The sequence below is a fragment of the Lissotriton helveticus genome, chromosome 8 (assembly GCF_964261635.1).
Source record: "Lissotriton helveticus chromosome 8, aLisHel1.1, whole genome shotgun sequence".
In the NCBI taxonomy this organism is placed as follows: Eukaryota; Metazoa; Chordata; class Amphibia; order Caudata; family Salamandridae; genus Lissotriton; species Lissotriton helveticus.
In genome coordinates this window covers 1,653,431,739-1,653,457,762 of record NC_136069.1, presented here as the reverse complement: position 1 = coordinate 1,653,457,762, position 26,024 = coordinate 1,653,431,739, and positions in this window count along the sequence as shown.

Here is a 26,024-nt window from a genome sequence, read left to right as displayed (position 1 = left end):
GGAGTCTGTGAAACTTGTTCTTGTCTAGGCGGACGTTGTCTTTCTTTAGTCTTACCGGTAGCTATGTTGTGTTTCAGAACTGCACACTCGTTTATAAAATGACCTGGCTGTTTACAATAATTGCAGTTTCCTTTCACGGGAGCTGCAGGATGACTGGCTTGATTCGGACCCCTTTTCTGACTGTCTTGAGGAACGGATTGCGCAACTAGTACTTTCATTTTCGTGTCTTTCATACGTTTTCTCTCGTGATCTTGCTCTTTTCTGATTCTATTCTGGTGATATTGAAGCATCTGTAACATTTGGGACGGGGTATTAGCTTGCCAGGTACTTTCGACTTTCAAGACTCGGTTTTTAATTTGTGGGCTTGAGTTCTCGACTAATTTAGTAACAAAAAGATGAGGGTATGATTCACTACTTGTCTTGAGGCCACTGTTTATGGTAAAACATTTCTCAAATCTAGAATAATAATCACTAATATCTTCGTCTTGTTTCTGTTTACAGGCTGAGATTGCATCCCAGTCTTCTTTTCTAGTTGTCAATAATCTAGGCAAAACTTGTATTAACAATTCTGGTAATTCTTTACATTTATCTCCAAGACCGGTACCTGGTACTCGTGCCTTATCTTCGGCTTCTAGAACTGCCCAATCGATCTTTTTCTCTCCCACCTCCCATTCTTTTTCTTTGAGTTTCTCATATACCCCTGCGGGCAATAGGACTTTTAACATTTTAATAATATCTGGATACGTGTATTCTCCCATACGGAGCATGTCTTTTAATTCTCGGTGGAACCCTGCTGGATCTTTATCATGACAGGGAATTAACTTTTTCATCTCTAAGAGTTCCATCTTTGTGATAGGGGTGTAAACAAACACTCGTTGCATTTCACCACCGTCTGTCTTAACTGGATGCACTTCTCGTAACGGATTCTGTCTGTCTATATAAAAGGGTTTACTTTCTGGGGGTGAAACATGAACAAAATGCGGGTTCAAGAACATACTATATTTGTGTCGCTGTTCTAAAATGACACTAATTAAATCGGTACCTAAACCTTTCCATCTATACTGGAGTAACTCGTTCAGGACATCGTGTAACGGACCTGGATCAGAATGTTGACCCTCATACAATGTAATGAGGTGCTGGATCATATACATACCCACCAGTCGTTGCTCGGCTGGGGGCAATTTCAGAAACATTTGTGCCACTATTTCGTCTGGAAAAGTGGTAGAATCAGTAATCCATCGGACTGCTGATCGGACTAGTTCTTGTTCATGCATAGTGCTTAACTCGCTATAACCGATTCGTAATTTCAGAATGTGATCGGTAGCTTGGAATACTTGTTCTAGAGAACCTTGTTCTGGTGCTGGATGGTGAAAAACTGGCTTGTGTTCTAGACGTAAATGGCGACCTGGAAATCTAGATTTTCCTACATACGCTATTCTGTCGGGATTCTCGTCCTCTACCTCTTCCGCAGAGTCATTTTCTTTCTCGCTTACTTGTGCTGCTTTACGTTGTTCGTGTATCCGTATTATTTCTTTACGAATCTTCTTGTACATACTCTCTATACTACTGATGGTTCTGTGCTTACCCTCGGCTATATTATCACTCCACCTTGTCAGGACTTTCATTTCGGCTCGATCTTTGGTCGGATAATCTTGTTCCCTTATTAGACAATTAATCAGAAACTTTAATATCATGAGCTGGACTTCAACTTTTCTTTGGCACATGACTTCACTAATACTTTCTGGATCATTCCCTGTACGGATGAAACGATATATTCTGTCTAGATCTTCTTTCATATCTGGTAGGGTGACTAGATACTCGGTCACCTTTCTCACGCGTAATGAATATAAAACCATATTATCCTCGCCTGGGACTGGATCATAGCCACATTCGGTAAGGGCTTTTCTTATTTCTGCAACAGACTGATATCTGGGCATACGCTGTGACGCTTGTGCATGTAATTCGGCTAACGTTAAACGCTTGTGTGGCGGCGGGGTTCCTGGAGGACCTCCCCCTGCGGCCCCTAAACTAGAGTCGTCTACTGATGCTCTTCGTCCTGGCAGAGTGGGAAATGGAAATGCAGGCTGGACTTGTATGGCGGGCTGGACCGGGGGTACCGTAACAGGTACTCCGGTGTCTGGAGGAGCGGGAAGTGCCTGATTTACAGGGACTGGCGGAGCAGGAACAGGATTTGCATATTCTGGGACTGTGTCGTCCAAATAGGACGAAATGAAAATATCAGCTGCGGTTGGTTTGTGACGTAGCTTGGTCGGAACTAACGGTGGCGGGAAATTACTGGATGCCTCTGGGGTCGCTTTTGGCAAGCCCTCGGCAAGAAGAGGATACATACCCTTAATGAGGGCGTGCCTCTGTCTGTCTGACTGTTCAGTTCTGACTCGTTCACCTATCTCGATTAATTCCTTTTCATGTGCTCTCTCCAAGGATTCCCTACTTAATTCAGACTTTCTGATTTCTTTTTCGGTTCTTTTATGAGATTCTTTGCGCCATAACTCGATGGCATCTTTCTGTGACTGTCTGGCTTTCTTTTTCCATAATGCTTCTTCTACTCGCATGATGCACTCGGCATCCCATGTGCCTGATACAGGCCATCTATACTTTTCTTCTAACTGTTGGGTGTACTCTACCCATAAATCTAGATATAATATGGCACTTATGCCATGCTTCTGGTACATAAAATTACCTGGACTGTCCCTAGGCGGAACAGGAACTGCTGCTTCTAGCAGGCCTTTTCTGGTTTTTAACTGACGCAGTTTTGAAAAGAGTGGCATGACTGAACTATAATCTGGACACAATACAATACACAATAAACACGAGAATCACTTCGCACTCATACCACGACATTAAAATACATGAAGAACATTATGAATAACAGTTCGAACAGAATACCACCTGGAATACGGAAAACAGAATACATGAATTTTCTCGAGAACAGAACTGACTAGAACAGGAACTAGATGCACTGCTGAAACAGTACGAAACTTACCGGTCCCATAAAGAGACACGTCAGGACCCGCATCCACCGAAGTGGACACTTCGTTTGTGGGTCTGTGTACCACCAACCCACGGACCAGAGTCAATCAGATTGACCCTGTCTAGATACTACCCCAGCAACGGTACTCACCGGGCAGCAAGAACGGAAGGCCTCGGACTGGACTGGACTGCTTCGACGCCGGACAGACGGACTTCGGACTTCTGTTACGGGTGGACCTCCGGATACCTCGGACCTTGGACTCTCAGCTTGGGCTCTGGTCGGGACTCGCCGCGTTCCTCCACCGCCTCATCTGGATGCTGGACCGCCTCCTCCGTCTCCTCCGTGGGCCTGAGGGATACTTGAAGCAGAAATATCTGCCGGTGCGCAGAAGAGTTCCGTCACGACTGCAGAGGGTCAGGGGGTCGGCGTGGCTTCACCGGCACGTGGGGAAAGGGCAAGTCCCTATTCGGGCGCCATTATGTGGTAAATAAATAAATAATACCTCTATTTTTGAATGGATAAATGAATAACAGAAAGCTCAATAAATTAGAGTCAAGGTTCGAGGTAGTAGGAGTTTAGCAGGTTTATTACAGCATAAAGGACAGGAACAGGACAACCTGCACAGGAATAGGATGGCAGCGCTGCCGGGGGCAGAATCGGGATCCGCGTAACATTAAATAACAAGACATGATCATATATACTAAAACAGTTGCATTACAATACATACGATAGGCGGAGCAGTGGGTGTGGTCAATAGCAGTCGCGAAAGATAAGGGTGAAAGTAGGTGTAACAGAGGCGTATACATAGACATGTGATGCAAACGTAACAGAATATGTCATGAATGGGGTGGAGACATGGAGGGGGCTACCTAAGGAGCCGGGACCTCTGACCTAATGGTGCGCGCAAACCGGCAATGACGTGTTACTAGGAGAAGCTGGGGGCTACGAACTCTGTGCTAGGAGCAGAGACTGAAGTCTGGAGAGTCAGGGCGACATGTACCTAAACAGTATCTAGTATCTGATGTTTAGAGAACATGTTGATAGAATCCAAAAGTTATCGGGGTAAAGGCTAACAGACTCTAAGACTGGAGCATGCATTATTCTACTATTCTACATGTAGTGCGTGATGAAGAATATTAAAGGACCATTAATACAGTATTTCTCTTACATGGAGACGTAAGGGCTAGACAATGACGGAAACTATTGATGCAGTTCAGTAGCTTTAGGAATGCAGAGAAGGAGGGCTGGACTGATAACTAGAATCATAACATACTCTTGGCAGACTCAGAGGCAGAGCCAGGCTGAACCGGGCACTGCAAGGCAGGAAGTAAGTGAAGGGTCAGGGATACAGGTGGGGGCTGTATCGCTCCTCAGCGAGGCTCAGGAAACAGGAGCTGAATCTGGTGTCCGGGCCCTTTTGAGGCCTAGAAACGGGGACTATACAATGAAATAACGTGCACACTGAGAAACGTGGCAACGTAGCTTTACATAGGCCTGATATTCGTAGTATTCACGAGAACTGGAAACTGGCATACTAGAAGTGGGCACAAATATAATTGCGTCTTTAATCGAATATGGGGAATACATATGCATATTAATCATACACACATAACATATGATGGAGGACGCGTAGGGACACAGAACATGGCAGAATTTACTTTTCCACAAGGTAACAAAGTGGCACAGAGTAATACCTCTTTCCATCGAGCCATGTCTTTATTGCGCTGCCAAACACTGGTGTGAATCCAACCAGACCGTGGCTCCAGACACACTCACCTCAAGTACCAGAAGAAGAGCTCGCCTCCACAAGCCTAGAACACCAGGAGAAGAGGGTGGCTGTCGCCCTTATCTTCACCTGCGCCGTTTGTTGCGGGTTCCCTAGTGACGAGGATGCTCCTGCCACCCAAGGCACAAGTCGTAAAAAAAGAAGTGGGGGGACGCTGTTACCGGAAGTGACGTCACGACAGGAAGTGACGTCACGACAGGTGCCGAGCTCCTCGTCCCAGAGAGGCCAAAGAGTAAGTCCAGCTGTTTGGCAGGGGGGGTGGCGTCCCCCCGGTAAAAAAAGTGGGAGGATGCCGTCCACCTGCGTGGTACCCCGACTCGAGCCCTGCTGTCACCCCAGGACTCTCTGTGTGCATTAAGCAGGACATGACTGGAGCCCAGTATGCTGACCTTTGCCCACTGAAAACGTGTGTTCAATGCTTGTATGACGGAACAACGCTGGGAAATACTCTGCATGCCTTTACCATGCATTTTTTTAGGATCGCATATACTTTTCCAACGTATGCCTTTACCATGCATTGTTTATATTTATATGCACTTACCTTAAATGCTTGTCAAAGAGATACGTTGTAAAAGCATATGCTTTCTAAACACATGTGTTGTAAGAAATGCATGCGCAAAAACAACAATTGATGGACAGAATGCAGAACAATGTCATACATTCACCCCAGTACCTAAGTCCATCGTTTTTTTTGCTCACCATGCCTTTCCAGTTTGGACCCAGCCATATGCAAATCAATCTGACCCTGCGCCCAATGGGAACAGTCCAGCCCGAACTGCCAAGCCATGTCTTAAAAAAAATGCATAGCAGAGGTTAAAACCTTGTTGTAAAGGCTGAACCTCCATGTAAATGAAGCAGTTCGCATGTGGTTCGAAGTTCAAAGATGTTTCTTCCATTCAAGAGTTTGCGTCTCATTGACTGCGCTCACACTGTATCAATGTTTGCTACTTTAAAATGTGTGTCAGTGTATTTTTCAAACGCGTGCCTGTGTCTTTTTAAGTCTGATCTTGCTAAGTAGATTTTTTTTTCCAGGAATGGTTCTCTGAGCATCAGTGTGCATAGTATCCCTTTACAGAGGGACGGGTGCTAATGCAGAATCCAAAATCTGCGTATCTGTACATCTTTTTTGAATTCATAAGTTCTTGAATCATGCCACCTGCATATGGGTATCGTTGAATACTTTAATCTCACTTACATGAATACTACTAAGTATACAATTGGCCTTATAAAATACAGATAGCATCATTGTCCATATGAGGCTACATTTTTAAAAACAATGTGACTGTTTCAGGTTCCTGTTAAATGAAAAATGCTGCACAAAGTAACACTAAGGATTAAACCCTAACTTTCGTGCTTAGAGAAAAAACTTTCCCTCTTTTATCCCTCCACTATCCTTTTCAATCAAAAATAACAAACTATCATGTTCACTTCTCAAATTCCATATTCAACTATACTAATATACTGCCCAAATAACTGAATAACATATCTACTACTCAAACGACTTCATATTTATACTATACTAATTTTAAACACAAATCCTTTATGGGTTCTGGAGTGGCGTGCTACTCACCAGATAAGCGCTTCAACACCCATCAGGGGTAACAAGTGCTATATGAATGCAAACCTCTCTTCCCCTTTTATCCATCCGCTATCCTTCTCACTCCAAGTAACAGACTAATATCCACCACTGAAATTACCTCATATTTCACCATATTAATTCACCACTAATCCTTTATAGGCTTCCGGAATATCGTGCGTCAACAAGCGATAAATAAATACAAACCTTTGTCCTCCTCTATCCTTCTGCTATCATTCCATATCCAAATAACTGACTAATCTATCCACCACTTAAAATGTACTTGCATGTTTCACTATACTAATTCAACACTAATCCTCTATGGGTCCCGGAGTAGCGTGCTACCCGCCGAAAAAGCGATTCGACGCCTCGTCAGGGGTACTAAGCGCTATATAAATGCAATTACAAATACAATACAATGGGAAACAACCGTTACATCGCAACTATTACAACAAACTACTTTTACAACGCAATTTTTACAACGCACGATCCTTTACAACGAATGCCTTTACAACGCATGATATTACATCGCTGATGCTATTACAACGCATGCCATTACAACGTAAGTATAGGTAAGTATATTATTTTATTAAATCATTTATTTAAAAAAAATATTAATTTAAAAAAGTACTTTAATTAAATTAAAAAAATAATTAATTTAAGTATTTTTAATATTAATTAAAAAAAGTTCTAAAAAAAAATAAAAAAATAAGTAATTTTTACCCCTACACTATCCAGCATTTACCCTACTATTACACCCCCTGAAGTTAGAATAGTAATTTTTACCCCTACACTATCCAGCACTTACCCTACTATTACACCTCCCTGGAGTTAGAATAGTAATTTTCACCCCTACACTATCCAGGACTTACCCTACTATTACTCCCCCCTGGAGTTAGAATAGTAATTTTTACCCCAACATTATCCAGCACTTACCCTACTATTACTCCCCCCTGGAGTTAGAATATTATTTTTAAACACCTACATTATTTTAAAAAATATATATATATTTAAAAATAAAAATAAAACATTTTTTAAATTAATTAAATTAAATTAATTAAATTTTTATTTATTCAATTTTTTAATAAAGTTATATACTTACCTATACTTACGCTGTAATGGCATGCGTTGTAATAGCATCTGCGATGTAATGTCATGCGTTGTAAAGGCATTCATTGTAAAGGATCCTGCATTGTAAAAATTGCGTTGTTATGGTATGCGTTGTTAAAGTATGCGTCGTAACGTCATACATCCCAATACAATACAATACATGCATGCACGCTCCCCTTGGGGGAACTTTCACCCACAGATCTCTTGGCGAAGACTCCTGTTATGATTGCTCTCAGGGTTTTTGTGATCCTTCCACAGGAAGCAAGCTCCAGAGTTGAGGTACCCCAGCAGCGAAGGACTGGCCGACAATCAGTTTCCGACGGAAGTGACGAATCTTGACAAGGCGGCTAGAAGGAAACGAATATGGCTCGGTTTTCCGGCCAAGGAGGACAGGACCAGGCTGCTCTGGCGCGCATCAGCAGACTTGCCAACCCTTTCAGGCATGAGACTACCGATTTCAAGGCTAGTCTCCCGCCTCCCGATTCCTGCAAGCAAAAACCCTATTCTTCGACAGGGTTCAGCCGTTTATTGTATAACGTGTCAATTCTTCAAGCAATAGTCAGAGTGGTGATGCAGGGGCTCTAGAATGGGTGAAAAACAAACAAAGCGTCATTATCAAGGGAATGGTCTTTTAAAGACCTGTGAAGTTCGGGGGCCCAGGAAGCTGTTTCAGCCCGGGCTGCCACACAGGGTGGGGGGGGCGGGGGGAGAAGGGTGGGTGTGCATGCACTGCCAGCAACTTGCCAGGCCAGTGCACAACACTTGCATCACTCTCTCTCTGCATGCCATAGAGCTCCATGATTCTGAAAGGTAAGAGAAAAACCTGCATTTACGTTTCAAATGTCCGATCCTACAGCGGCACACTTCCAAAGCCCATACATGCCAGTAACCCGATTCGAAGCCCCATTCTCCCGATTTTTTTTTTAAGTCTCCCACTTTGCTCTTCTGAAATGTTGGCATGTATGCATCAGTGACCGGTGCAAGAGAGTTTCAACTATGGACAAGGGAAGCACCGAGAGCTTAGAGCTATGGGCCACACTCGTGAAACATTTAAGTACTTCTGTAAGTTTTCTAACATATTTTACACCCTTGAAAGGTCTTTCAATAAATTGCAGGTTTGGGCTTTGGATACTGGACAGGTGGGATGAGGTTTGCTGCGAAGGAATAGAGAAAGAAGGAGGAATGTCAAGTCCGAAGCCGAGAGACTTTTTCAGAACTTCCCTTAGTGACGACAAAAAGGTCAAGGTGTGTCATGTACATGTATGATTGACAGGTGGGTTAAGGGGCTGGTTGTTTAAATGTCAATAATGAAATGATTGATGAAGAAACTTGTACTTATTAGTGAAATAGATATTTGGGAACGGAGACGAAGCAGTAAGAAGAGAGCACCACTGTTTCTGAGATATTTATAGACCCACATGACGTCGTGTTGTCACCTTCGCGCCAGAACAGAAGGAGGGGTGTGACTTTAGCGCCTCTTCTAACAGTCACAAACGCATGGCACATTGATTCACAAAAAGGTCGGAGTCTAAACTTACCTTCAAAATTTCACAGGCTTCACACTTCACTCCAGCCTGTGCGTCACAAAACAATCACACCACGTGACTGTCAACGAGAAAAGATATTAATAAACAAGATCTAAGGATATTAAAGTCACTTAAACAATGGGAAAGAAATGTCACAAAAAGTCCTCACCAGCCTTGATTCTCTTGTTAAAATGTGTGGCAAGAACCGGTGCCATGAGCCAGGCGGCAAGAGGTAGATGCTACCATCGGAGTAGATGACAAGGACATCGGGACATCAGGGGCAGAAGGCTCATGGCTGCCCTGGGCAGGGAGCGTACGTAGGGGGCCCCGGAAGAGGGGGTCCGGGCGGGGTGGAGCACGGAGGCCAGTGAAGAGGGGGGGTCAGGGTGTTTGGAAGTGGAACAGAGCCGGAGGCCGCCAAATCCCTGCCAGGGGCCGCCACGCAAATATGTATCCATCCTCAGAGGATTATTATATTAAAGGTATATATTGGCGTGGCGGCCCCTGGGGTTTGGCGGCCCTGTGCAGGTGCACAGCTTGCACATGCCTAAGGCCGCCCCTGGGGACATGGTGGAACTGAGGCGGCCCAGGGCTCACGCAGTGGGCCATCTCAAAAAGGCGGCCACCTTAGTGCTACATTAGGCACACAGACACCCCTCTAGTTGAGGGGACCCTGGGGAGGAGTCCCCAAGCCCAGGGCACTGACGGCATCACTTCCGGTGCACAGGGGGTAGGGGTGAGGTATTTATACCTGCCCCCGCCCATCTGGCGCCCTCTTTGGACCTGGACACAATTGGGTTGGCTTCAGTGCGATTTGGCTCTTCAGGTGGGCAGGGCAGCTTAGGTCAGTCATCGCTGCCTGCCCTTGAATCACCCGTAAGTTAACCCACCACGTTGGCATACTTTTGTATGGAATAAACCTGCAGCAAACTTTTCCCAACAAAATTGTGTTGCGGGATTTTTATTCCAACTGCATACTAGGTTCTGCAAAGGTGTGGAGGGTTGGCTATATAGGCACTATGAGCTCTCAACGTTGTTTTTCTTTCGTGTAGAACTTTAGAAACATCTGCGCCATGTTCCTGAATTTGTAGAGCTCACTTTACCACTTGGAAGATCTTCTACTGCTTTCATGATGAAATTCTGTGATCCGTTATTGAGTTGTGATGATATTTCATCTCTTTAAGAACCTGGTTGATGCCCCCTGCATATTAAAGAGGCATGTCCGCTGTCGCGAGTGCACAGCTGTGTGTGAAACTGGTATCCTGACTTTGATTTTGGTCTCGCATTACACTAATGTGGTGTTTGAACAGAGTCCTAGGCTAGTCCATTGGCAAGGAAACATCCAGAACCTGTTCTGTGTATTTGTATTTGTATTTTGTATTGTGTATTTGTAAAGCGCAACTATTGCTCCGAAAGGAGCATCCTGGTGCTAGAAAAACAGTGTGCAAACAATTACCATTACAAAAACTAGATAGCTGCCATTACATAGTCAGCTGTAGGGTTGAAAATCCAGGTTTTAAGTTGCTTCCTAAACAGGCTTTCCTGATTTAGGAATCTGAGGTTCTTGGGCATTGCATTCCAGGCTTTAGAGGACAAGAAGGCTAAAGTTCCCCCCCCCTTGGTTTTGTAGTGAAATTTAAACAGCTTAATCAGGTTATCACCTGAAGATCGTAACGTCCTAGAAGGGTTATAGTGAGGGTATCGCCTGATAAGATACTTCGGGCCTGTGCCGTTGAATGCACGAAAGGCGATCACCAGGGTTTTAAACTCACACAGTAGGCCATGGGCTATTGTCTGTGCCACAGGTAGATCACATAATGCAGCGGTGGCGGTGTGCGATGTTTTGTGATTCAGTAGTGAGACCAGACCTTTTTCTCTGCATCATGGGTATGCAAGACTACTGACTTCTCTAATGTAAAGTTATGCTGTTATAAGAAACCCAGATCATTGCCCTGACATTCTGTGCACCTGTCAATTGTGTGCATATGCATTGAGTGTGTACCATGTGTGTTGTAGTAGGTCTCTGTGTGCTGTGTCAGCATGAGTACTGGGCTAGTAGTATCTATTTTAACTCCCCCTGCTTTAGCATAGTCGAGGTGAAGGATGAAGACAGCATCCCTAACCAATGAAAGTGCATTACCTGGATTCATGTCGCTGGAGGGTGGCAATGGCGACACAGACACTGACGCAAGGGCGGATGGAGACTTTACAAATGAATTGAGGGCCTGGGTAGCAAAGGACTGCTGATCAGTTGCTCCTGAGCACTACAGTTTGGTACATGGGGGTGAAGTGTAAAAAGTTCAAATTCTAAGCAGGAGCTGCCCTTTTTCTACACCTGATTACTGCCTTATGAAGAATGCAAAAATCTCACACTTCAATATACCAACGTTTGGAATACTCCTGCTTAGGTCCAGACCCATTGCTACCTGCTGTGGAGGGTGAAACTCGGGGAAAAACAGGCCCGGGGACCAAAATAAAAGTAGCCGCATTCCCAAATTGATAGCTAAAAAGTGGCCCACATTTGCTAATAGGCCTGTTTTGGTCTTGTAAAGAAATGCTGTGTAAGTGGTTTGCAAGCTATGAAAGACTGCTTGCTGCAGGCAATGTTTGTGGTAATATCAGGAAAATCAAAAGTGAAAAACAGCCCACCTGGCCATAAAACTGGCCCACAAACTTAAGAAAAAACTGTCCACATACTGATCTTCCAGTGCAGTGTAAGAGGCAATGTCAGATTGCCCTATAGGCCAGTCTGACCCTGCTGCGGTGTGAACCATCACTTTGCACAAAAGCTTTGTCCAAAGAGCAGCCTGAGAATGACATTTGAAAGAAAACGAACCCAAGCCAGGTCTGAATCCTTAGAGAGTGGATCCATATTTTCTGTAAATATATATACGAGAGGGTAAACAGCGTTTACAATGCAACTTTTACCACGCACTACCTTTACCACGCAACTTTTACAACGCAATTCGTTACAATGCATTGTGCTGGGGGGAGCTCTAGGATAGGGAATAGATTTAATTTACTATCCAACACCTTCCCTACTATTGTGGAAAATGACAATGTATATGTACATAAGCGGCGTTCATTTGTGTTCACCCTCACCACTGTTGAAGGTAAAGCGAAAGTCACGTAACAGTGGCCCTGCCATCTTGTCCCCTTTTAGGCCCCATCACAAACATAGATAGTAGCCATTTTGTGCGTTATGACCCCTCTGCCCACTGCCAATAACCTGCGTCTCTCGTTCTCTCCCCCACTCCCCAGCCTCGCGAGTATTCCCCCGCGCCCCGACAGCCCCCGGTCTCTCCTGCTCGGGCCATAAACACACCTCTAAACACGACCCTGTCTCCGTGCTGAACCCCTGCCCCCTCGCTCTTTCATCCTACCCACAGAACAGGCCCTTTTTGGTAAACTCTTCCTCCCTGCCCGATTGCCCGGCCTGATCCCAGGCCATCACCTAGTTCAACAGATGCAGTTTATTGCCCCTACAGTAGGACCTCGCCTCACATCAGATGAACAGTGATTAATCAAGGCCTTCACACCCCTAGATCTGACCGACACCCCTGCATTCCTCCCAGGAACACCCTTCCTCTCTTCTGATGACCCCCCCCGGCTACACCTGGCCTCTCAACCCAGTCCCATGTCATAAACCTCGGTCTCGTGGATGTACTCCCCGGCCCCGAATAGCGGAACGTGATCTTATCGCCTGCCCAACCTTAGATCCGACCACCCCTCTTGCCCTCGTGTCCGGTTGGAATGTCCGGCTACAGATTACGATCACATGTTACATTTGGGAGGGGGAAACAACATCAGAGCGACCGGTATGGGAATAGGCCTGAAGCTGGGATTCCAAAACATGCCTTTTCGTACTTCAAAGTGTCTTTATTACAATAAGGAATGTTTGTACATCATAAACCTGTGTATAAAAGACAGAGCCGTAGAGAAACTTGTTAGAGCACCTCGAGAAGATACCCTGTTGTCTGATTTGACGTGTTCTGTTCCGTCGGAAATAAACTCCTGTTTCCTGCCTTCCAGTCTCCAGCGCCTGCCTCTTTATTTGGTAATCGTGAGTTGGGTGAGAAGCGGCTAACGCCGGGCAAACCTAGAAAAGGGGTATAACGACCTGATCTGCCTGAACCCTTTTTCATCAATTGGCGTCCGAAACGTGGGGCCCATCAGCGACACGTGGATCCAGTGAGAGAGGTCCCAACGACAGAGTGAACGACTGCAACGATCGGGAAGAGCTCCTGCCCGATAGACCCTTGTCTGGCAGCCGATCATCCGAACTTCACTGGTTCCGAACAGACCTCTCTCGAGTGATCTACGGTCCTGACTGGGAACCATCAGGAGTGCCACAGCAATTACAGAGAATAGAGGACGATTGGGCGCTGGAAACGGAAGACGAGAAACTGCTCATACGGTCCGGGTAAGGTCGTGTAAACACGACAAATTGCGAATTGATTGTTTGATTGTCATTGGAAAATACTAGTATTACGCATTTTGATTGTTTTGTCCTGAGAGATTCTCTGTCTACAAACGGGGAAGGATAGGAGTATTCTCCCTTTGCAGATAGTGAAGGGTGGGTAGCGCAGGCTTTTGCCCCCGTTGTAACCCGTCGCGCCTATTTTCCTCTCCATTTGATTGATTGTTATCCAAGCATTTATTGTTTTGGAATTGGTTCTCTTTGGATCATTCTCTATTTGCAAACAAGCACAGAGTCGCCATACTCTGTTTAGTCTTTGCAGATAGTGAAGGATAGGTAACGCAGGCCTTTGCCCCCGTTGTAATCCGTCGTGCCTATTTTTATCCCCCACTGATTGATTGTTTGACCGAACATTGAGCGTTCGGAATTGGTTCTTGGAAAGGATCTTCTCTGCCTACAAACAGAGAGGAACAGGAAGATCTCTCTCTTTGCAGATAGTGAAGGGTAGGTAGCGAAGGCTTTTGCCCCCGTTGTAACCCGTCGCGCCTATTTTATTCCTCATTTGATTGATTGATTGTTTGTCCGAACTTGACTGTTTGGAATTGGTTCTCTCTTTGGGTATTCCCTATTTGCGAATACTGTAGAATAGAAATATTCTATCTAGTCTCCGCAAAGTAGTGAAGGATAGGTAATGCTGACTTTTGTCCCCGTTGAAACCCGTCATGCCTATCTCCTCCCCATTGCTCAGTAGTTGGTTCAGCCCGGACCATTTATTAGAGGTAGACCACCTGGCTCCACTGGAGGACACCCCTAATAAAAAGGACATATATAAAGAAAAATGCGGATTAGCCGCTGTATCGTGCTAGCAAATAAAGGAACATAAAAATCGTTAGGAAAAACAAAAGGAATCGAGTAAAATCAGTAGGCCACTGATGAGATCTCTTTTCGACCTCACTGAAATGGAAGCATTAGGAACAACCCCTCAGGAAATATGAAACTAGTGAGGAAAGCCGAACTCAACACCATGACGACTGCAAGACAGCTCGGCTCCACCGCCGACCGCCCAATTAACGACAAACCCTAGGCAAATATTAGAAATATACAACACTATAGCAAAGTAACAGGTTAAAACGTTTTTATTTGAACAAAAATATTAAACAACTATTTACATGGCAAACGGCTGCAACAGCAAACCCACAATGCATTTCGCCGTCTGCTTGACGCCGTTCCTGTCCCTCCTTCCCCAAAGTAGCAATGTTGGGCTACTTTGGGCTACTTTCTAGTAGGTTTTTGGGCGTCAGAAAGTCTACAAAAGCCGTTGGTGGCGGCCTGGGGTGGAAAACCATTACGCGAATAGTCCGGAGGTGACACCACGCGCCAAGGCCTGTCCCCAGGATGTCCGGAGGTGGCGCGGATGACCCCCCTCCTTTCCGCCTCCGGGTAGGGGGTCGCCTCCAACACTCAGCTTGCCATCAGCCGGAGAAGCCGTGGGGTGAATGGCCCGGCCCGGAATGTACTGGTCTTCCCATTCTCTTCTTCTTCCGGCGCCTTGCAGGCCACGGGGGGGGGGATGTCTTGCTTATGCCTCCGACCCCCCCCCCTTTCTTCTTCATCGTCTGGTCCGGCCATAACAAATGTCAGCGAGACGCCGTGGGGTGCACTGGGAGGGAGAGGCGGCGCGGACGAGCCTCTCCCGCCTCCCCAGGTAGAGGCCCCTCAGCTGCACCCCCAACGCTCCACGCACCCGGCAAAGGGTTCGTCCACTCTTGCGGTGCAGCGACGCTCCACTCACCCAGCAGGGTCTCGTCCACTGTGGCGGTGCAGCGACGCCTCGCACGGCAGGCTGGAGTCCGTCTGCTCATTTGACCCAGTGACTGCCGGTAACTGCAGAACTCCTAAAAATGGCGGTCGACTTTGCAGGAATGGGCCTGGCGTGAAAAGTTGGCCTGGTCGCCTGTCAACCAGAAAATGGGCCCTCGTCCAGATGCGTTCTCCTCAGCTTTGAAGATTCTACGAGAACTGCGGAGGGCCCTCGACCTCCGCGGGCCCCCGACCGCCCCCGATGGGAAATGGCTGCCATGATTGCCCGCAGAACGACAAAGACGTAGCCACGAGACGTTGGCGCTCTCATGCTGACGCCAGCCTCAGTTTGAATGACCAAAAATCCTGCAGACTACTGATTTGATCAGTTCCGGTGGAACACCAGTATGACCCGGTAGGAAAGATTGTTGCCCCCTCCCTTTTCTTTGATTGATGGTTCATGTCACCGGTCCCTTCTGTTGCCCCTTAACGGAACTTCTGGACTGCCGAAAGAGATTTTTGGTCTAACCCCGAGTTGGTGGAGACATTTTGACTATACTTGGACCCGCCTGACCCCACCCAAAATGGCGCCGGTACAAACGAAACTCGCAACTCCCCGTTGTGTTCCGGATGCTCAGACTTGATATCATGAGATATGTATGCAGTTTTTGAAGCACATGGCGGGAGGGGATGAGTATTGCTTGAACATTCGGACAATGAATTGATATTAAGTTCTGACGCATCATTGATTACAGTATTATTGAAAGTTCGAATTTTTTGACACTGATGATACTTGCCCACAATGAATTTTCGATATGATTTTATTGCACTTATCGTACCTTGATGAAATAAAACGACCACCGACTCAGTTATATTTTCCTTAAATAAATATGCCCTCATGTACAGTTCCAGTCTGCTCCGTGGCTAGCCCACGTGGTTGTAGGCCTGCATTTGTACGTAAACATTTTTAAATAAAGATTTTGTGAAAAACAAAAATAGTCGTAGCTCTTGGATTGGTAAGTTCGAATACATAGCCATCGTTTCCGATCTACGTAAAATACAGGCGAAATAAAGCAAGTCGATTACTGAAAGGTTAAAAAGCAAAGTACCCAGAAATATTGAAAATGTGAATGGTCCAAGTTTGTTGCGTGTGTTTTTTTTACTTTTGTGCAACGTAAGGCAATCGACAAAGGTCCCGGTGTTCTGTTTTACTTTGTATGTCACATATCTCAGGGAAATTGTTGCAGATGCCCCCAAACCAGACCCGGTACCACTGTAGACCACCCCGCCTCCTCGAAGGAGAACACGAGTTCACCCCACTTTACACTGACTGCCCTTTTGTTTCGACACCCCCCCCTACACAAGATCTGCAATACCACACGTGGGCAGTCTATGCAATGTGCAGTCCCTCAATGATTATGCCTCCCGCACTGCCAGTCCCTCTGGGCTTAAAACGCCGAGATGGAAGGGACTGCACCCCGCAGAGATAGGTCGAATACGTGGTAAGTAAAAGCCTTTTGGGTTTATGCGCGCGGATGTGCCTTAAAACGCTGCCCCCACCCCTTCTTTTTCCCCTTCTTTCTGCAGGTCACATCGGAACATCGACTAAAGAATGGAGAAGACCTAAGCAACACGCCATGGTTCCGCGGGGACAAGTGATACATTATCCATGGGGACTGCCCCTGAGGACGTGACGACTTTGGGTGATATGAATGCACGCGTGTATGACCGGATGTGTATAACTCGACTGGATATACGTTGCACGCGTTGACTCGATAAGAGAGATGTTTACGTACGACTTGAGTGATGAACGAACGACCGGTGGAATGGGGAAAAAGGGGGTCTGAGCATGGCACCTATACACGACGAACAATGCAACCATGAATGACGTGCACCTACGAGTAGGTTCATACGGTAACTAAGTAGGGGAAGGTTCAGGACTATTCCAGGGTGAGGTTTACCCAAGTACCCTCCTCCTGGAAGACTAAGAAAATTGTCAAATGTCTAAGATTTACCACCTCCCACTTGCAGCCTCATAGACGTGAAACTCGAAACTGCCCATTGTTCCCCCGACTGACACCCCCCGTTGCCTCAGCTTGGATGCCCATTCGCTAAAAGCGATCCTAAGATCCCACCGTAAGTACTAGCTCGATCAGGTTAGTTCCCGAACAATTGACGAAAGTGTAAATATTTGCAACAGAGGCCAACTGCAAAAGACAGCCAGGCGAGTTAAATAGGATACTAAGGATGCGCAGCATGCAGGAGGAACATTTTTGGCCAAGTACTGTTCTATGTTTTGTCTTGAGTTCTGCATATAATCCATGTACCCCCGCCTGAATTCATGTGTACGTAGTATATGGATTTACGTTGTCCCTCAGTCTGTGTTTCTATATAACGTGACCCTACTGTTTCGTGTTGTGTGCGCATTAAATGGCCTATTACTGTACACGTCTCTCTCTCTCTCTTTTTCTCTCTCTTCATGTTGTACGTGTACCGAATAGTTCATTTAAAATGCGGACAACTCTCCCTCCGAGGGTCCCCCTGTTCCCTCTTCCTTTGTGTGGTAACGTTGTGCCCCGCCGGCACGAGCCTAATTGGTTTTCGAACACAAAGGTGTTCGGCAAATTGACGGAAACTAAAACAATTGAAATTTGCCATATTACTACCTCTCCTTTCTGTAAAATGATGGAACTTGAATTGGCTATGAAGGAAAGGACAGGTTAGACGACTGAAGTCCCCTAATCTGGCCTTCTTACAGGAGGACTATATGTCAGTGGCTTTCTGTTCTCAGCTCGTTAGAAACAATGCCCAGATTGCCCCACCCCTCTGCGCCCAAGTACGGATGTCCAAACGTCCCCGTTTTCTCCCGAATGACCCCAGCTCCATACCACGAAGTATAACGGATGACCCCGATTAACTGTTGCCCCCCCCTCGAGAAAAGAATGTTTAGCCACTATCCCCCTCTCTTATGGTGATAGAAGACTGCCAGGGCTAGGGTCAGAAAGCCACATACGTCATGAATGAACGCCAAATAGACTTAGTGCAAACTCAGTAGACATGCCTGTATACATGCTCCACAGTGATAACTCCTGACCGTGACCGATGAAACGTATCCCCAACTACCTAGACCTGGGACGGAATTGAAATGTATAAATGCCTTCTCTTGCCAGTTCGCTAAAACCTGTTTTGTACCCATTCAAGGATACACAGTCACCGGAGGAGAGGGGCTGGACGTGACGCACAGCCGGGCCACAGATCATGAGGCGCGTGTGACCTCGACCTAAGATGGAGCCGCAGAGCAACGGGACGCGGGACGATGCACCACTCTCAAACGCAGAAAATGAAGGAACGGAGGGCTGCTTTGAAGCCCTCTACTTGTTGACCCACGCGTGCCAGAAGTCCCCGCCCCTTTGAGCCCGATTGATGGACCTGCCTGCGCATCACCCTTTGCTCCCTTGGTTTGTCCCAAAGATCTGGTCCCACTCCGCCCTCTCTTCCCCTGATTATCCGACAAAACCTCTCGCTTTTCCTTTTTCACGTGGATTTTGACTCAGAGAAAGAAATGCAGGTGCCCAGCCTGAGGCACCCTTAAAGGAGATTAGTTAAGGAACAGGACTGTGGCCTAACAGCAAAGGACAGGTCACACCCTGCGACGTGTAAAGAACGACCCGAGCTGGACCTATAGCTCCACCGCCGGTGCTCAACAGCGCCAACGGAAGAAAACGAACTACCAGAGCCTACCAGTGATGGCTCACGACTAAAAAGACACTGTGGCGAAGACCCCCCCCCTTTTTTGAACTTTCTACCCCCCTTGGACTAATTACTTGTATTGGACTAAATTCCTCCCTCAACCACTTTTGCCTGTAAAATGTTTCATCGGTCATTTTTTTAAATACGACAAATGTAAATTTATATGTATTCCACCTCGTATGTCACATCAACTGCACGCGATTATATGCAAATCCACCAGTATTGACAAACGCTATTCCATTGACAACACACGACTATATGTACACCCCGTCAGCTAGGATAAACACGCAAATGACCTAACTTATGTTAAAAAGTGGCGACTGTGGAAAATGACAATGTATATGTACATAAGCGGCGTTCATTTGTGTTCACCCTCGCCACTGTTGAAGGTAAAGCGAAAGTCACGTAACAGTGGCCCTGCCATCTTGTCCCCTTTTAGGCCCCATCACGAACATAGATAGTAGCCATTTTGTGCGTTATGACCCCTCTGCCCACTGCCAATAACCTGCGTCTCTCGCTCTCTCCCCCACTCCCCAGCCTCGCGAGTATTCCCCCGCGCCCCGACAGCCCCCGGTCTCTCCTGCTCGGGCCATAAACGCACCTCTAAACACGACCCTGTCTCCGTGCTGAACCCCTGCCCCCTCGCTCTTTCATCCTACCCACAGAACAGGCCCTTTTTGGTAAACTCTTCCTCCCTGCCCGATTGCCCGGCCTGATCCCAGGCCATCACCTAGTTCAACAGATGCAGTTTATTGCCCCTACAGTAGGACCTCGCCTCACATCAGAGGAACGGTGATTAATCAAGGCCTTCACACCCCTAGATCTGACCGACACCCCTGCATTCCTCCCAGGAACACCCTTCCTCTCTTCTGATCACCCCCCCCGGCTACACCTAGCCTCTCAACCCAGTCCCATGTCATAAACCTCGGTCTCGTGGATGTACCCCCCGGCCCCGCATAGCGGAACGTGATCTTATCCCCTGCCCAACCTTAGATCCGACCACCCCTCTTGCCCTCGTGTCCGGTTGGAATGTCCGGCTGCAGATTACGATCACATGTTACATTTGGGAGGGGGAAACAACATCAGAGCGACCGGTATGGGAATAGGCCTGAAGCTGGGATTTCAAAACATGCCTTTTCGTACTTCAAAGTGTCTTTATTACAATAAGGAATGTTTGTACATCATAAACCTGTGTATAAAAGACAGAGCCGTAGAGAAACTTGTTAGAGCACCTCGAGAAGATACCCTGTTGTCTGATTTGACGTGTTCTGTTCCGTCGGAAATAAACTCCTGTTTCCTGCCTTCCAGTCTCCAGCGCCTGCCTCTTTATTTGGTAATCGTGAGTTGGGTGAGAAGCGGCTAATGCCGGGCAAACCTAGAAAAGGGGTATAACGACCTGATCTGCCTGAACCCTTTTTCATCACTATCCACGGGGACTGGAGTTGGAATAGCAAATTAAACTATTCACTATCCAGCGCCCCCCCCAACGCAAGTCGTTGTAACAACTTGCGTTGTAAAACCGGCGTTGTAACGGTACGCGTAGTAAAAGCACACGTTGTACCGTCATACATCCATACGAGAGATATACAGTCTCAAATCCTTTTTGACCAAGGATGGGGTGCTCCATAGAGTACTCAAAGAGCTGCTGTGCACCCAGGGCTGGTGTCTGCATGACAGCTAGTCTCCCAGAGGTGAGGGTACACCCACTGAAGATTACAAGCTCTGCCGGACGAACTGAGTGTATGACTGAAGTTCTTAGAAGTCTGCCTTCCTGCCGAGAGAGGGAATGATCATGTCTGACCCTACATGACAAGAGTCTTTCCAGGAGGATAAGCCCAGCATGTTGTGGGTGTGTGGAGGAGCAAGAAAAAGCCATCTATTGCAGAAAGTGAAGCAAAGAGTGCCTTGCGCTTTTCTGGGATTCCTTGGTCTATCTGCGAGGTTCCCATGTAAGCCACAAAAAGGCTGTTACAGAGCAAGAACCGCTTTGATGCCGGCAATCTGCTGAGGGCTGGTGCTGCTATCATGAAGGAAATGGAAGCCATGTCGCCCCCAAAGAGGGAAGCCCTGATTTTCCTGTAGACCTCAACTACAGAATGACTTGGCCTGGAAGCATCAATTGTTGAATCTAAGCTCTTGTCTACAACTGGTTGTAAAGGTGGAAGAGGTGGCTTGTCACAGAGCACTACCTCACTGATCTCATTCTGCAAACACTCTCCCATTGTTAAGCTGCCTTTATGGCACCCAGAGGAGAGGAACCACCAGTGTAGGGTTACAGCACTCCGCCGCAATGCTGCCGCTGCAGGAAAGCACTAGGCTTAGACCAGACTTAAGACAAGATGCTAATGGGTGCAGACGAGTCTGCTTCAAGCTCTTGAGGCTTTGCAAGAGGGATACAAGACATTGAACTGAGATGCATTTGACTCATGTCTCATTAATGCCTAGACTGTGGCATGTTGGGGACTGTAGACATAGAATCTCAATCGTAGCATGGAGAAAGGACACCAGCAGAGTGGGACCATAGCACCGTACTGCGAAGCACATCTTGGGCTACGAGCCTCATTTACGTTCTCCTTGATTTATGTGGTATTAGGTTCTGGTGTGAGATTAAAATCAATTAAAAAATAAGTAGTGAGGTGGGCATCCCATTGACGGTTGAGTTCTGAGATGTGGCCCACTCACGGCCTCCTGAGATGCTTTGGACTGCTTGCACGTGTGTTAAAGTGAAAGAGCCGCACCACAAGACTTTAGTGTATCCTTCATTGAGCCCCACAGCTAGGAGACACACAAGGGAGGTCACATCTGCACTAATCAAAGGCTCAGAACATAGAATTGTAAGCAAATAAGAAGGGAAACTGTTATAAGTGGTTATGTAGGCAGCAGGACACTTCCTTTAAGTTACAAAATAGATTTATTAAGAATACAGCAGAGCGCACACCTCGCCAGCTGACCAGACCATCAACTGACAAGAGTGGAACCTTCAAACAGTACAAGGTAGAATGCACACAGGTATTCTGGGAGGCTGGGGAGGTGGGAACACAAAGGAAGGACTAATGACCACAGGTGGCCATCTTTTGAGGAGCACAAGTATACTACAGAAACACAGGACGGACAACGCTGAGGGCATGAGACACAGACACTCAGGCACAAGGGAACCAAGGACGCGTGTGAGGGCACAACGGACAACAGGTACACCAGGAAATATTACAACACAGCAGAAAGGGATAAATATAGTATAATGCACTCAAAATAGCACCTTGCTACCTTCAGAGTCAAGAAAGGTTGTAGGGTTGTAGTTGGCCCAGTTTGCAGAGCCATAGTAGGACCCCAGGACACAGATAACAAATGCCCTCAACCACCACCACTAGGCCCCAGGCTCTGCTGTCTTCCCTTTGTCCCCCCCAACCGGGTCTGGCCCAGAAACCTGTGTATTTCTTGTTGCCCCCACTGACACAGGTCTGCTTTAGAATTAATGTTTCATAACACAGGGTCCGATTTTAATTCAAATCCTACTGTTGTAGAGTTTGGGTATTTGTGTGTGTGTGATGCACCACCAGTCATTTGTTGTGTGTGTGTGTGTGTGATGCACCATCAGCCATATGTTGTGTGTGTATGTGATGCACCACCAGTCATTTGTTGTGTTTGTGTGATGCACCACCAGTATTTTTTTGTGTTTGTGTGATGCACCACCAGTCATTTGTTGTGTTTGTGTGATGCACCACCAGTCATGTGTTGTGTGTGTGATGCACCACCAGTCATTTGTTATGTGTGTGTGTGTGTGTGGTGTGCCGCCAGTCATTTGTTGTGTGTGTTTGAAGCACCACCAGTAATCTGATGTGTCATTTGTTGTGTGTGATGCACCTCCAGCCATTTGTTCTGGGTGTTTGTGTGAAGCACCACCAGTCATTCGTTGTATGTGATTGATGCACAGCCAGTCATTTGTTGTGTGTTTGATATACCACCAATAATTTTTTGTATTTGTGTGATGCACCATCAGTCATATGTTGTGTGTGTGTGATGCACCACCAGTCATTTTTTGTGTATGTGTGATGCTCCACCAGTCATTTGTTGCGTGTGTGTGATGTCCCACCAGTCATTTTTTGCATGTGTTTGAAGCACCACCAATCTTTTGTTGTATGTGCACCACCAGTCATTATTTGTATGTGTGTGATGCGTCACCAGTCATTTGTTGTGTGTGTGTGTGAAGCACCACCAGTAATCTGTTGTGTGTGTGTGTGAGTGTGGGGTGCTGCCAGTCTTTTGTTGTGTGTGTGATGTACCACCAGTCATTTGTTCTGTGTGTGTGTGTGGGGGGGGGAGGGGGTGCCGCCAGCCATTTGTTGTGTGTGATGCACCACAAGTCATTTGTTCTGTGTGTGTGTGTGGTGTGCCGCCAGTCATTTGTTGTGTGTGTGATGCACCACCAGTCATTTGTTCTGTGTGTGTGTGTGTGTGTGGTGCACCACCAGTCATTTGTTTTGTGTGCACCACCAGTCATTGTTGTCTGTGTGTGTGTGGTGCACCGCCAGTCATTTGTTGTTTATGAGATGCACCACCAGTCATTTGTTGTTTATGAGACGCACCACCAGTCATTTGTTGGGTATGTGTGAAGCACCACCAGTCATTTGTTTTGTGTGCCCCACCAGTCATTTGTTCGGTGTGTGTGTGATGCACCACCAGTCATTTGTTTTGTGTGCACCACCAGTCATTTGTTGTCTGTGTGTGTGTGGTGCACCACCAGTCATTTGTTTTGTGTGCACCACCAGTCATTTGATGTGTGTGTGTGTGGTGCACCACCAGTCATTTGTTTTGTGTGCACCACCAGTCATTTGTTGTTTATGAGATGCACCACCAGTCATTTGTTGTTTATGAGATGCACCACCAGTCATTTGTTGGGTATGTGTGAAGCACCACCAGTCATTTGTTTTGTGTGCCCCACCAGTCATTTGTTCTGTGTGTGTGTGATGCACCACCAGTCATTTGTTTTGTGTGCACCACCAGTCATTTGTTGTCTGTGTGTGTGTGGTGCACCACCAGTCATTTGTTTTGTGTGCACCACCAGTCATTTGATGTGTGTGTGTGTGGTGCACCACCAGTCATTTGTTTTGTGTGCACCACCAGTCATTTGTTGTGTGTGTGTGTGGTGCACCACCAGTCATTTGTTGTGTGTGCACCACCAGTCATTTGACTGATCAGAGTTGCTCACGCCCATACAGCTGCTGCTGGGTATGTGGTGTGTCATTGTTTTTATGACTTAAAAAGTAGCCCACAGATAAGTGACTTCTCACTTGGCTATTAATGCCTAGAAAGCATCACGCAGTTTTATTTCATGTCAGTGTGGTCGTGTTTTCCTCCCTGCTGGTTGGCATGGTGTCCCCCTCTTCTGGTGTCTGTCCCGGGATGTCCCTTGTCTCTTTGGCATCTGAACAGCATTGAGCACAATTAAAACAGCATCAACCCTCGACTGGGAGAGCACAGTGGGGGAGAGGAAACGTCCATGTTGCAGATTAGCTGAAGAAAGGCATACCAGAAGCACAGATGTGATAGTAAAACGAAGTACAACTCATAAACCCGTTGCTGGGGATGAGGGGGAGCTGAGGTATGACTGTTTCTTGTGGTTCAGCACCCACTGTGAGGAACCACATGGCCTGGGACAGGAATGCCACGGTGTGGCACGATAGGTTGTTTTTAAATGCAGTGAGAAGAGCGCTGCCTCCTCCCTCTCTCATGACCCACTCACCTCTTTTGTTCTCTCTCTCTCTCTTGCTGCCTATAAACAAATGTACATAAAGATATATGTTCACCATGTTCTACTCTCTCCGCCTTCTCTCATGTCTCACTCACCTCTGTCTCTCTATCTCTCTGTCTCTCTCTCTCACTGCATATATACACAAATCTATACATAGATTGGTGTACACCATTCTCTGCTCTTTCCTCCCTCTTCACTCCCCCATTTCTGTTCTCCCCTCTCACTCTCCTTTCCAACCCTGTTGCTCCTTCTCCCTCTCTACCTCCGTCCCATCCTTTCCTCTCATCTTCTCTCTTCTTCCCACTTCCCTACTTCCACTGCCTTGCTCTCCATTTGCTCCTATTTCCCTCGCTCTCTTAGCTTCTCCCTGTGTCACAATTTATCCATCTCTGTCTCCCCAGGACCCCCTGCTGTTCTTTCATTATTCCACTTTTTATCATTTTCTTCTTATCCAGCACTCCCAACTTTTTCAAAACAAAGTTGAGAATCAGGTAGGTTGATGAATGTCTTAATTATTTGACTACATGACCCACTCCAGAGGCTATTGCTGTACCACAGCGCCAACCCTAACCACCAACATTTCCCTTCCACTCTCCAACCTGAGCCCAGCTAACATTCCATTGTCTGCACAAGAAATAACCCAACACACTTTCCCCTTCATAAACTTTCCTCAGGAAAAATAAATACAACTTGCATAAAAAAAACTTCAGAACTCAATTTAACAAAAATAGAACATAACATTGAATCATCTCATAATAAAATCAGAACATTTTCCTGGTAAATATCTTCTTGGTTGAGATATACGTGTTTCACCAGATATCAAGTTACAGTCGCCACTAGTGCCAAATTCCGTCCCATCTATGTTGTCACTTTTGTTTCTTTTCGAAATACATGGTAGAATTGATAACTTGTCCTTGGTTCACCACGAACCATCCTCCTACTTCACCACCCACCTCCTAACTTCAATCATTCATTTAGGAACAGAAAACATGGAATTTGCACTTGGCCAAAATGTGCGAAATCTTCACTCTCACAAAATCACCAACAAACATATCCAGCTCCCTATTCCCATTCTCAACATACATGGATTGAGTATCTCATTTTTTTACTGACATTTGGTAATTTGGCAACAGGCACAAAAAACTCACCCATCCAGGGCCTTATTAATGTAGGCGTTGGTACTCTACACTTTAGCAACATGAAAGGTGGCACCCTTGTAACAGTGTTTGGTGTAGTTGTAACTGCCCACAACAAATTCCTTAACTCTTGCATACTGTTCAATCCACTACCCCCTGACAACTGTAAATTATTTTTG